Source organism: Electrona antarctica, assembly GCF_951216825.1.
Source record: "Electrona antarctica genome assembly, chromosome: 9".
Lineage (NCBI taxonomy): Eukaryota > Metazoa > Chordata > Actinopteri > Myctophiformes > Myctophidae > Electrona > Electrona antarctica.
In genome coordinates, this window is record NC_136790.1 from 56,854,504 (window position 1) to 56,866,876 (window position 12,373).

At 44.6% G+C, this 12,373-nt stretch overlaps 1 long non-coding RNA gene across 1 annotated transcript; it reads left to right on the plus strand.

The window, feature by feature from the left end:
- Positions 1-1,159: 1,159 nt before the first annotated feature.
- LOC306930316 lies at positions 1,160-2,732 on the plus strand. Its single transcript, XR_013790878.1, has 2 exons — positions 1,160-1,459; positions 1,540-2,732. It is a non-coding gene; the product is annotated as an uncharacterized lncRNA (long non-coding RNA).
- The last annotated feature ends 9,641 nt before the right edge of the window (positions 2,733-12,373 follow it).

Sequence of the window (12,373 nt, forward strand, 5' to 3'; positions counted from 1 at the left end):
CAGGAAACCAGAGTTTGAATCCTGCGTGTTACAATAGCACCCAAAGTCCTTTCAGTCTTGTTTCCAGTACTTACTACATTCATAGGCCTAGCTATTATTTTCTCATTTAAATCTAGGAAAGGCTTAGTTTTATTTGTAGCACATTTCAACAACAAGGCAATTCAACGTGCTTTTACACAGAACGTCAAGCAAGAGGAAACAATTATAATATACAGTGACATTAGGGATGCATAAAAAACACTGAAGCAGCTTTCTGCTTCTACAGGCCGACGGCGTGGAACAAACTCCCACTGTACCTTCCACAGGCAGCCTCTGTAGTTTAACAACCTCCCACTGTACCTTCCACAGGCAGCCTCTGTAGTTTAACAACACTGTACCTTCCACAGGCAGCCTCTGTAGTTTAACAACACTGTACCTTCCACAGGCAGCCGCTGTAGTTTAACAACCTCCCACTGTACCTTCCACAGGCAGCCTCTGTAGTTTAACAACACTGTACCTTCAACAGGCAGCCTCTGTAGTTTAACAAACTCCCACTGTACCTTCCACAGGCAGCCTATGTAGTTTAACAACCTCCCACTGTACCTTCCACAGGCAGCCTCTGTAGTTTACCAAACTCCCACTATACCAGGGGTTCTCAACCTTTTTGGCTGGGGACCCCCGGAAATGCCTTGGCCATGTCTCAGGACCCCCTCCCCACCACCAATACAAACTGACTGCAAAAATAACCTTAATAATCGAGTACATGTACTTTGTAAACTCTTAATTCTCATTTGCCAGCCATTCAGTTGCAAACCCCCCAAAATAATTTGGCAAGACCTACTTCTACACTCTTGCTTTTAGTTGAGCTTTTAAAATCCATGTTGTTCATGTCTCACTGTATTGCATTACTGCTATTATTGTCTCCACCAGGCCGAAGGCATGGGGAGAGTGTGTGTGTGTGTGTGTGTGTGTGTGTGTGTGTGTGTGTGTGTGTGTGTGTGTGTGTGTGTGTGTGTGTGTGTGTGTGTGTGTGTGTGTGTGTGTGTGTGTGTGTGTGTGTGTGTGTGTGTGTGTGTGTGTGTGTGTGTGTGTGTGTGTGTGTGTGTGTGTGTGTCCTTCCGTCTGCAAGCCACACGAGAGCTTGTTGATCGGCTATCTTTTTGGCATTATTGAGCATTATTAAAACTCCAGTTTACTGTAAAAAATGGGAAGTGGTTTGTTTGAGAAAACGAAGCTAGTTTGATCCTTGCATTATGATTCAGTGTTTGAAGTTTCATTTTATTATTATTGGACCATAATTATCTCTTGACCCATAGCATTCCTTCTGTTGTGCCAGCCGGTGCATGTTTGTGTACAAGTCTTTTTTTTATATTTTACTACTTCAATTACTGTAAGTTACCGGCTGTGTGTGAACGTGCGTGTGCATGATATGTGTGTGTGTGTGTATGAACGTGTGCATGATCTTATGGTGTGTGTGTGTGTGTGTGAACGTGCGTGTGCATGATATGTGTGTGTGTGTATGAACGTGTGCATGATCTTATGGTGTGTGTGTGTGTGTAGCTCTCCCAAGCACCCCAAGTTTGTTTTTCTTTCTGTAAATAGAAACGGGACAGTTTTTTATCAGTCTACTTATCTTGGTTATATAAGGGTAAAGAAATCTTGCGTGGAAAAGGTTGATGTTGATGATGATGATGTTGATGATGTGCAACAAAGTTTAACCACTCTTTGTTTTATATTTTGTCGTGGGGCCGTGTCGCAGCCGCGGAAACAGCCCCGTTTAGTCGAGCTACGCGACGCATCGCGTTGCTCGATGGATGGATGGACGGACGGACGGACGGACGAACAGGGCTGTTTCCGCCACTGTTTGGCGACACGATGGCTCGACATTTTTAGGGACGTTACCGTGCACAACGTAAGGGACGTTGCCGTGCACCTCCTCACGCTGCGTGCACAACGTAAGGGACGTTACCGTGCACCTCCTTGCGCTGCGTGCACAACGCAGGGATGTTACCATACACCTCCTCGCGCTGCGTGCGCGCGTGCTTGCTCAGCGCAGCCCGCTCCTTGAAGCTGTTGGTTGCAGAACGGGGCGGGAAAAGTCCTTGTTTTTTACTTTTTAAAGAGTAATAATTGTAACTATCAGTATGCGTACCACCACCACCGTGCTATGTAAATAATGTACTCCTCATTTCCACTCGCTTCCCATCGATGAGCAAACCAAGCTGTTTGGAAGAGAAGGAAACGGCTCACAGACATGGATTCATTATGGGAACGGAATGGAACTGAACCAGAAAGAGAATAGATAGATCTTTATATGGGTTTTAACTTTAGACGTCTCTCTCTCTCTTGGATTATACTCTTGTATACTACTTATATTCAGTCTTCTTCAGTACAAACTATACGACGATGTACATTTACATTTTAAAAATACTGAACATAACTTCCACTGTACGAACATGTACTGTATGTTTTTTATGTCTTAACCCCAGAGATATGTGTTTTCCTTGTTTTTCTGTTTTATACCACATTACAGAGGGGAGGCCGGGCGGAGGCCTTTGCACGTTTAATTGTAGATGGAATGTTATATTTCCTTCCTTGCTAAAAAACGAAAGAAAGAGAAAGAGAGGTGAATTTGGTGTAAACATGTTAAATGAATGATTTTTCTTTTTTTTCTTTTTTGCTTGTTTCACCCTCCTCCCCCCTCCCTGTTACCTTGTGTCATGTTACTATATTAAAGGGCCTTTGTTTTATAACTTATCGTCTATTTATGGTTTATAACTTTTATTGTCTAAGTAAGTATGTTTTATAACGTTATAATCGTCTCTGTGAATTCAAGGAGATGTCGAACCTTTTGTCCTCACACTTTCACACAGGAAACCAGAGTTTGAATCCTGCGTGTTACAATAGCACCCAAAGTCCTTTCAGTCTTGTTTCCAGTACTTACTACATTCATAGGCCTAGCTATTATTTTCTCATTTAAATCTAGGAAAGGCTTAGTTTTATTTGTAGCACATTTCAACAACAAGGCAATTCAACGTGCTTTTACACAGAACGTCAAGCAAGAGGAAACAATTATAATATACAGTGACATTAGGGATGCATAAAAAACACTGAAGCAGCTTTCTGCTTCTACAGGCCGACGGCGTGGAACAAACTCCCACTGTACCTTCCACAGGCAGCCTCTGTAGTTTAACAACCTCCCACTGTACCTTCCACAGGCAGCCTCTGTAGTTTAACAACACTGTACCTTCCACAGGCAGCCTCTGTAGTTTAACAACACTGTACCTTCCACAGGCAGCCGCTGTAGTTTAACAACCTCCCACTGTACCTTCCACAGGCAGCCTCTGTAGTTTAACAACACTGTACCTTCGACAGGCAGCCTCTGTAGTTTAACAAACTCCCACTGTACCTTCCACAGGCAGCCTATGTAGTTTAACAACCTCCCACTGTACCTTCCACAGGCAGCCTCTGTAGTTTACCAAACTCCCACTATACCAGGGGTTCTCAACCTTTTTGGCTGGGGACCCCCGGAAATGCCTTGGCCATGTCTCAGGACCCCCTCCCCACCACCAATACAAACTGACTGCAAAAATAACCTTAATAATCGAGTACATGTACTTTGTAAACTCTTAATTCTCATTTGCCAGCCATTCAGTTGCAAACCCCCCAAAATAATTTGGCAAGACCTACTTCTACACTCTTGCTTTTAGTTGAGCTTTTAAAATCCATGTTGTTCATGTCTCACTGTATAAGCCTATCTCACAGAATTTCCCCGCCCCCCTAAATACGCCCCCTTTCGGGGTTAGTGGTGATAGCGTGACGTCACTCCATAGACGCTACATGTTAACAGAGGTTATTTAAGAAGTCTACAACTTTTGTTTTCTCAAGGTAAGGTTTGTTCTCTCTGCTCGACCTGATTTACCATCTTGTTTGCTTCATAATAATATTGGTCTGTCACATTTTTACATTAGAAAATGTACTTAGATTCTCCAGAGAAAAAAACGTGTAAATGCCCATGTTAAAGTCACCACTATTTACCGGAAGTGGGCGTGAAAAACGGGCTGTGAGATAGGCCTATTGCATTACTGCTATTATTGTCTCCACCAGGCCGAAGGCATGGGGAGAGAGTATGTTTTGTGTGTGTGTGTGTGTGTGTGTGTGTGTGTGTGTGTGTGTGTGTGTGTGTGTGTGTGTGTGTGTGTGTGTGTGTGTGTGTGTGTGTGTGTGTGTGTGTGTGTGTGTGTGTGTGTGTGTGTGTCCGTCCTTCCGTCTGTGAACAGCTAATCTCCGGCACCGTTAACCCGGTCGATGCCAAATTTTGCACTCACACTCCCTGGATGCCAACGATGAACCTCTGCCCCAAAATTTCCAGAACGGCCTGTTATAGCGCCACCAGGAGGCCGCTTTGTGCAAAACAAGTTTTTGGACAGTACACCTACAGATTTTGTCCGAACATCACGCAAATTGGTACACCGTCTCTCTAGAGCCATTCAACAAAACGTGTCTTTCAGATTTCTCAGACTCCATCCTGATTGGCTAAGATCGGCTTCCAAAGTTCGCAGGAGTGCTCGATTTCAAACAAAATGCTGCAAATCATGAACACATTGTGTGATTTCCGTGAAATTGTGCACGCACATTCCCACTAGGCCGAGGAAGAAATGCCAAATGAACATTTTCAACTAAGCCTCATGGTGGCGCTATAACTGGCCGAAAAGTGTTTTTACCTCTAACTTCACGTATCTGTGGATAACTTTGTATGCCAACTCCCTAGAGGCCAAGGAAAAACCTTTGCCTGGAAATTTTCACATATGCTCTTTATAGCGCCACCAGGAGGCCGACATATGTAAAACACATTTTCTAATATTACTCCTTCAGATTTAATCCAAATTTCACGCAAATCGGTACACATGCTCTTCATAGTCATGTGATCAAGACGGGTTTGTTTGATTTCTCATAATCCACCCTCATTGGCTATGATTGGCTTTTAAACTTTTCAGGAGTAGCCGTTTTGTACAAATCGCCACAACTACTCAACGCAGCGTCCGATTGTGGTGAAACTGTGCATGCATATTCCCACTAGGCTTTGGAAGAAATGCCACTTGACAGTTTTCAAATCAGCCTCATGGTTGGCGCTACAACAGGCCAAGCCGCGTCTCTCTCACACACACACACACATCTCCTAAACATTTTGCCAAACATCACACACACACACTCCTATCCTCCTGGTGGACACCTGTGCCCAGAAGGGCACTTTTTCTAGTTTTAATATTGTTTTATGCCTTTGCTTTCCTTTTTTCCTCTATTGCTCTGTAAAGCACTTTGAGGTGCATTTCATCGTCATGAAAGGTGCTACAAATATAGTTTTATTAGTATTAAATAAGTGAAAAGTAACTGTTACAGTTTCAGTGCAGAAGAGAGAGAGAGAACAAAGTAAGTCAATGAAAGGCAGCAGCAAACCGAAATATCTTTAGTGGTGTTTTATTAAACTAAATAAGTGTCAGCCGGACAGACCTACAGTTTTCTGGGAGTTTGTGGAGCATAACAACCAATTGCTGCTTCCACATGTTTAGTAGTGGTCAGAGCCATATAATAGAGTTGCGTTATTGAGGGGGCACAGAACAGCCCGGTCACGTGATCCCGGAAGCGTTCGGGCGCACAGCTGCGCTCTCATGGAGAGCCCTATGGGAGAGCCTGATTAGGGACAGCCTGGGGGGCTCCGTCTTTTTAGCAAATCTAGAACTTCCTGTTTGAGAGCTAGCAAATTTAAGACATCCGGTTACTTTCAGAATAAAAGCGTGTAAATTAAATAATTATTACATTACATTATTAGTATTATTATTACATTACAGTTATGGTGAAGACACATTATGTTTCTGTGTAAAAATAAGTAATTAAATAACGTAAAAAAGTTGTAAACTGTATGCCTTTTTCTTTCCATTGAAAGTGTACACTGTTATATTAGCAATGATTAATTAAAAGGTATTTAAATTTGCTAGCTCTCGAACAGGAAGTTCTAGTTGCCAAAAAGACGGAGCCATGTGGATCCATGCAGTCTGTCAACATCCGGCGCAGGAACTGTCCCTAATCGGCGTCCCCAGTAGCGCTAGATGCCGCCATTACGCAGGCCCCATGAAGTCAACGGAGTTTGAAGAACTCTGTCTTTTCTAAGGCTCTGGTAGTGGTTAGTCCATTTAGACCTGAGGACGATTCTACAAAAAATTGCTTCTAATTCCTAACCCATGTTACTACTGTATGTCAGCGGTGCTCAACCTTATTCATGTCAACTAACCCTAACCCATGTTACTACTGTATGTCAGCGGTGCTCAACCTTATTCATGTCAACTAACCCTAACCCATGTTACTACTGTATGTCAGCGGTGCTCAACCTTATTCATGTCAACTAACCCTAACCCATGTTACTACTGTATGTCAGCGGTGCTCAACCTTATTCATGTCAAGGACCCCCAGAATTATCTGTATTTGGCTGCCGACCCCCATCTGAAAACATGTTGTTCCAGGGACCATAGGTGGATCTAGAAATGATGGGCCCCTGGGCCACCGTTATGCCTTCCGACGTGGCGCATACTGTCTGCACACCTGTACGCATAACAATTATGACATATAGGCCTGCGGTATTCAGGATTTACAGCAAGGGATTGCTTAAAAATAATAAACAGCCAAAAACTAAGCCAAATAAATCCAAACTGAGGGTTTAAACACGCAGTAATGTACCGTATCATGATGGTACATTATAATGATGGTAATGATGGTTACCGTGTACTGGTAGCAGCAAGGGGGAGGGGCCGTCTGTGGAATCTGGAAACAATAATTCTTACAATATCTCATGTTCTTGGGCATAGCATATGGTGATCTGTTTATTCAGTAGGTATAGTTAATTGCACTAGTCAGTTCGTCTCCAAAGTCTGTGACTGTCTTTCCCACACACCCGGTCCCATGTGGTGAGGGCCTTGCCATTTGCTATGTGCCTTCCTGGGGCTATTTGTATGACAAAAGGAGTTTGTTGACATGAAGGAACAGACTGATTGATCAAAGGACTTGTCACTAAAATGTATGCATATTTCTGTTGACACCCTACACTCTGTAAACTGCTTAAAAGGTGAATCAAAATGTGACTCTTCCCCATGTGTGGAGCACGTCAGGCCACTCTGGCTGGCGTGTGCATTTAACCTGCTATGCTGCGCTGTGTACTTCGAAATAAACCAACATCATCAAGGAACTTCACTCTGTCTGTGCCGTCTCACAATTCTCTCAATGCTCTCCCAGTATTTTGGTTAAGTGGAACTAGTGTTTTTTAGAGTGTCTCGTGTCTATCAGATACGACACGTCAATCTCGCCTCAGGGCCCGTGGAACACTCTAACCGCCCCTGTGTGCACGCCACTGTCCTGCCCCTCTAAATGTCTGTGTGTGCACGCCACTGGGGGAGTTGGTAAATGGTAAATGGTGCATTTATATAGCGCCATTGTCCAAGGCGCTTTACATAGATTGTGCATTACATTCACCCATTCACACACACATTCATACACCGATTGTGGCGGAAGCCATGCAAGGTACCTACCAGCACATCGGGAGCAATTTGGGGTTCAGTGTCTTGCCCAAGGACACTTCGACATGTAGACAGGAGGAGCCGGGATTCGAACCGCCGACCCATGGATCATTGGACGACCTGCTCTACCCTCCTGAGCCACAGTCGCCCCAGTTATTATTTGTGACTTGGCCTGTGGGCGGGGTTCCCACGCACAGTCTATCCATTTAGGAAGGGGGGGGGGGAGAGAGCTGAGTGTGGAAAATGAACTTAAATCTGTCGTCTTGTGGTTTCTCTGTAATCTACCGTTCTGCACCGTTCAGCAACACAGACGTGAAAATGATGCCGTGGCAAAACTATTATAAATGGGGGTAGATGAGATGGATGTGTTGACAGCGCACGCACTGACACACCGCAGAGCCTTATAAACCCCCAGAATGCATAGAAAACTATGTTGTTCCAGGGACCGTAGGTGGATCTAGAAATGATGGGCCCCTGGGCCACCGTTATGCAAAAGGGCCCACCCACTGGAGATTTTTTTTTGGCGCATACTGTCTGCACACCTGTACGCATAACAATTATGACATATAGGCCTGCGGTATTCAGGATTTACAGCAAGGGATTGCTTAAAAATAATAAACAGCCAAAAACTAAGCCAAATAAATCCAAACTGAGGGTTTACCGTACCGTATCATGATGGTTTAGGACTTGTGGGGTTATTTTATTGACACAATTGAATAAGCCCATTGTTAATAACAGTGACAAGGACTGTGTACTGTTATTCACTGTTACCCCTTTTTTGGGCCCCCTGAGCTTGAGCCTCTTCGCGGTCCCACGGACGCTCAAGCTCAGGGGCCCCTGGGCCCAACAGGCCCGTTGGATAATCCTCCCCTGCCAGGGACCCCCCAGAAGCAAAGATTTGAGTTAAAAACGTTCGCTCTGAAAGAATATATATTCAAAGATTTGTGCCACATTTGAACGATTTTTCAAAAATGGCAGATCTACAAGCTTGCCGCGCTATGAGCTTGTAGATCTGCTATTTTTCAATAGCTAAAGTATAACATAATGCTAGAAACGCCAGAAAGGGGTTCCCGCCCAGAATGGGACAGTGAAGTTTTAAAAGACTACCATGGTGAATAAGTCCATATATGGCATGGGCCTCGTCACTGTTGACACACGCAAGGCAAGCACACAGAGTTATTACTCAACATGGATTATGAGGTTATAGGGAGTGGCGTGCACAGATAGACACTAGAGGGTGCTAGAGCACCTGCCCTTGCCCTCTGGACAGCAATGTGCCCTTTAGAAAAAAATAATTATTTTTTTTGTACAGGGTAGGCTACAGTATGTGGACCATGGTGACATTGATCAATCAATCTATCAATTCTTGATAAAAAAAAGCTTCTAATATATTATTTATGCCCCAAAATCTATAAATCTCACAATATTAAGGTAACCGGCCGGTTCCACCCGCTGCACAAGGTGCCCTTTGTTCACGTGAGCACCTGCCCCTCTAAATGTCTGTGTGCACGCCACTGTCCCGCCCCTCTAAATGTCTGTGTGTGCACGCCAATGGGGGAGTTACTATTTGTGACTTGGCCTGTGGGCGGGGTTCCCATGTACAGCACCTATCCATTTAGGAAGGGGGGGGGGGGGAGCTGAGTGTGGAAAATTATCTTAATTCTGTCGTCTTGTGGCTTCTCTGTAATCTACCGTTCTGCACCGTTCAGCAACACAGACGTGAAAATGATGCCGTGGCAAAACTATTATAAATTGGGGTAGATGAGATGGCTGTGTTGACAGCGCACGCACTGACACACCGCAGAGCCTAATAAACCCCCAGAATGCATTGAAAACTGCTATCATAGCACGCACGCACCACAGAGCGTAATAATAAACCTCCAGAATGCATAGAAAACTGCTATATCAGATTATCTATCTATCTCTAATCCTTCTTTGACCAACAGTAACCCAACCCAGGTTCCATCATTCAGCAGTCTGTTAACACGATGGACGCCAGATCACCTCGCAACCCGTCAGATGACGGGTTAAGATTTAACCCCGGAGGTCGCCAAACCCGTCAGATGGCGTGTAGTACGGGTTATATTAGTACCATGCAGCCGAAGCTCAACACTATTTAGGCGCCATTGATCGCCTAAAGGATAGTTTAAGGACATTTTAGAAGAGTTTTGAAAATTAAACAAAACAAAACCACAAAAATAACAATTTAACTCTTGAGTGTAAAATTTAACCAAATCTGGTGGTTAAATTTTACTCTCAAGAAGTTTCATTTCAGCGAGTGAGAAAAGGGAAGCATGTGATTGTTTGTGTTCAATAAGGTTAATAAAGTTTCATTCAGTTCATTATTGTTTGTGTTCAATAAGGTTAATAAAGTTACATTCAGTTCATTATTGTTTGTGTTCAATAAGGTTAATAAAGTTACATTCAGTTCATTATTGTTTGTGTTCAATAAGGTTAATAAAGTTACATTCAGTTCATTATTGTTTGTGTTCAATAAGGTTAATAAAGTTACATTCAGTTCATTATTGTTTGTGTTCAATAAGGTTAATAAAGTTACATTCAGTGCTGTTTAGTCATTGTTAGCTTGGCTTTGCAACACGTTGACACGTTGCCAATAGTGCAGAGTGGAGGCAGTGAAGGGTTAATGACCACAGGATGCAGTGCAGAGTGGAGGCAGTGAAGGGTTAATGTCCACAGGATGCAGTGCAGAGTGGAGGCAGTGAAGGGTTAATGTCCACAGGATGCAGTGCAGAGTGGAGGCAGTGAAGGGTTAATGTCCACAGGATGCAGTGCAGAGTGGAGGCAGTGAAGGGTTAATGTCCACAGGATGCAGTGCAGAGTGGAGGCAGTGAAGGGTTAATGTCCACAGGATGCCGTGCAGAGTGGAGGCAGTGAAGGGTTAATGTCCACAGGATGCAGTGCAGAGTGGAGGCAGTGAAGGGTTAATGTCCACAGGATGCAGAGTGGAGGCAGTGAAGGGGTAATGTCCACAGGATGCAGTGCAGAGTGGAGGCAGTGAAGGGTTAATGTCCACAGGATGCAGAGTGGAGGCAGTGAAGAGTTAATGCCCACAGGATGCAGAGTGGAGGCAGTGAAGGGTTAATGACCACAGGATGCAGTGCAGAGTGGAGGCAGTGAAGGGTTAATGTCTACAGGATGCAGTGCAGAGTGGAGGCAGTGAAGGGTTAATGTCCACAGGATGCAGAGTGGAGGCAGTGAAGGGTTAATGTCCACAGGATGCAGAGTGGAGGCAGTGAAGGGTTAATGTCCACAGGATGCCGTGCAGAGTGGAGGCAGTGAAGGGTTAATGTCCACAGGATGCAGAGTGGAGGCAGTGAAGGGTTAATGTCCACAGGGTGCAGTGCAGAGTGAGGGCAGTGAAGGGTTAATGTCCACAGGATGCAGAGTGGAGGCAGTGAAGGGTTAATGTCCACAGGATGCAGTGCAGAGTGGAGGCATTGAAGGGTTAATGTCCACAGGATGCAGTGCAGAGTGAGGGCAGTGAAGGGTTAATGTCCACAGGATGCAGTGCAGAGTGGAGGCAGTGAAGGGTTAATGACCACAGGATGCAGTGCAGAGTGGAGGCAGTGAAGGGTTAATGTCCACAGGATGCAGTGCAGAGTGGAGGCAGTGAAGGGTTAATGTCCACAGGATGCAGTGCAGAGTGGAGGCAGTGAAGGGTTAATGACCACAGGATGAGGTGCAGAGTGGAGGCAGTGAAGGGTTAATGTCCACAGGATGCAGTGCAGAGTGGAGGCAGTGAAGGGTTAATGTCCACAGGATGCAGTGCAGAGTGGAGGCAGTGAAGGGTTAATGTCCACAGGATGCAGAGTGGAGGCAGTGAAGGGTTATTGTCCACAGGATGCAGTGCAGAGTGGACGCAGTGAAGGGTTAATGTCCACAGGATGCAGTGCAGAGTGGAGGCAGTGAAGGGTTATTGTCCACAGGATGCAGTGCAGAGTGGAGGCAGTGAAGGTGTAATGTCCACAGGATGCAGAGTGGAGGCAGTGAAGGGTTAATGTCCACAGGATGCAGTGCAGAGTGGAGGCAGTGAAGGGTTAATGTCCACAGGATGCAGTGCAGAGTGGAGGCAGTGAAGGGTTAATGTCCACAGGATGCAGAGTGGAGGCAGTGAAGGGTTAAATGTTATTGTGCAAGGAGGACTTCCTCAACAAGTCTGAACAAAAGTAAACAGAATGAATGAATGAATGAATGCATTTTATTTGTATAGCACCTTTCCAAACATATAGTTACAAAGTGCTTTACAGACAGGTTATAAAACAGGAATCATAAAAACATCAAAACAACAAGACATCAAGACATCAGAAACAATAAAATATGAAGAAAATAACAGGTCAATAAAACAATTAAAAACAATATTAGGAAAAACACTTGGCATATAGATGTGTTTTTAAAAGCGTTTTAAAAGAAGACACTGATTCTGCTGACCTAAGAGCCAGTGGCAGGGAGTTCCAGAGCAAAGGTGCCCGAGCCGCAAAGGCCCGGTCACCCCGAGTGACCAGACGTGTTGCAAGAGGAACTAGGAGGGCCCTATCCGCAGATCTGAGGCAGCGTACAGGGTTATGGGGTTTCAGAAAGTCTGTTATATAAATGGGAGCTAGACCATGTAGAGCTTTAAAAGTAATCAATAAAATCTTAAAATCAATTCTGTAGCTCACAGGGAGCCAGTGAAGAGTAGCTAAAATAGGAGTGATATGCTCACGTTTTCTTGTGTTGGTGAGAAGGCGAGCCGCAGAGTTCTGCACCATCTGGAGGCGAGATATATTTTTTTTGCTCATACCAGAGTATATTGAGCTCTCTCTCTCTCT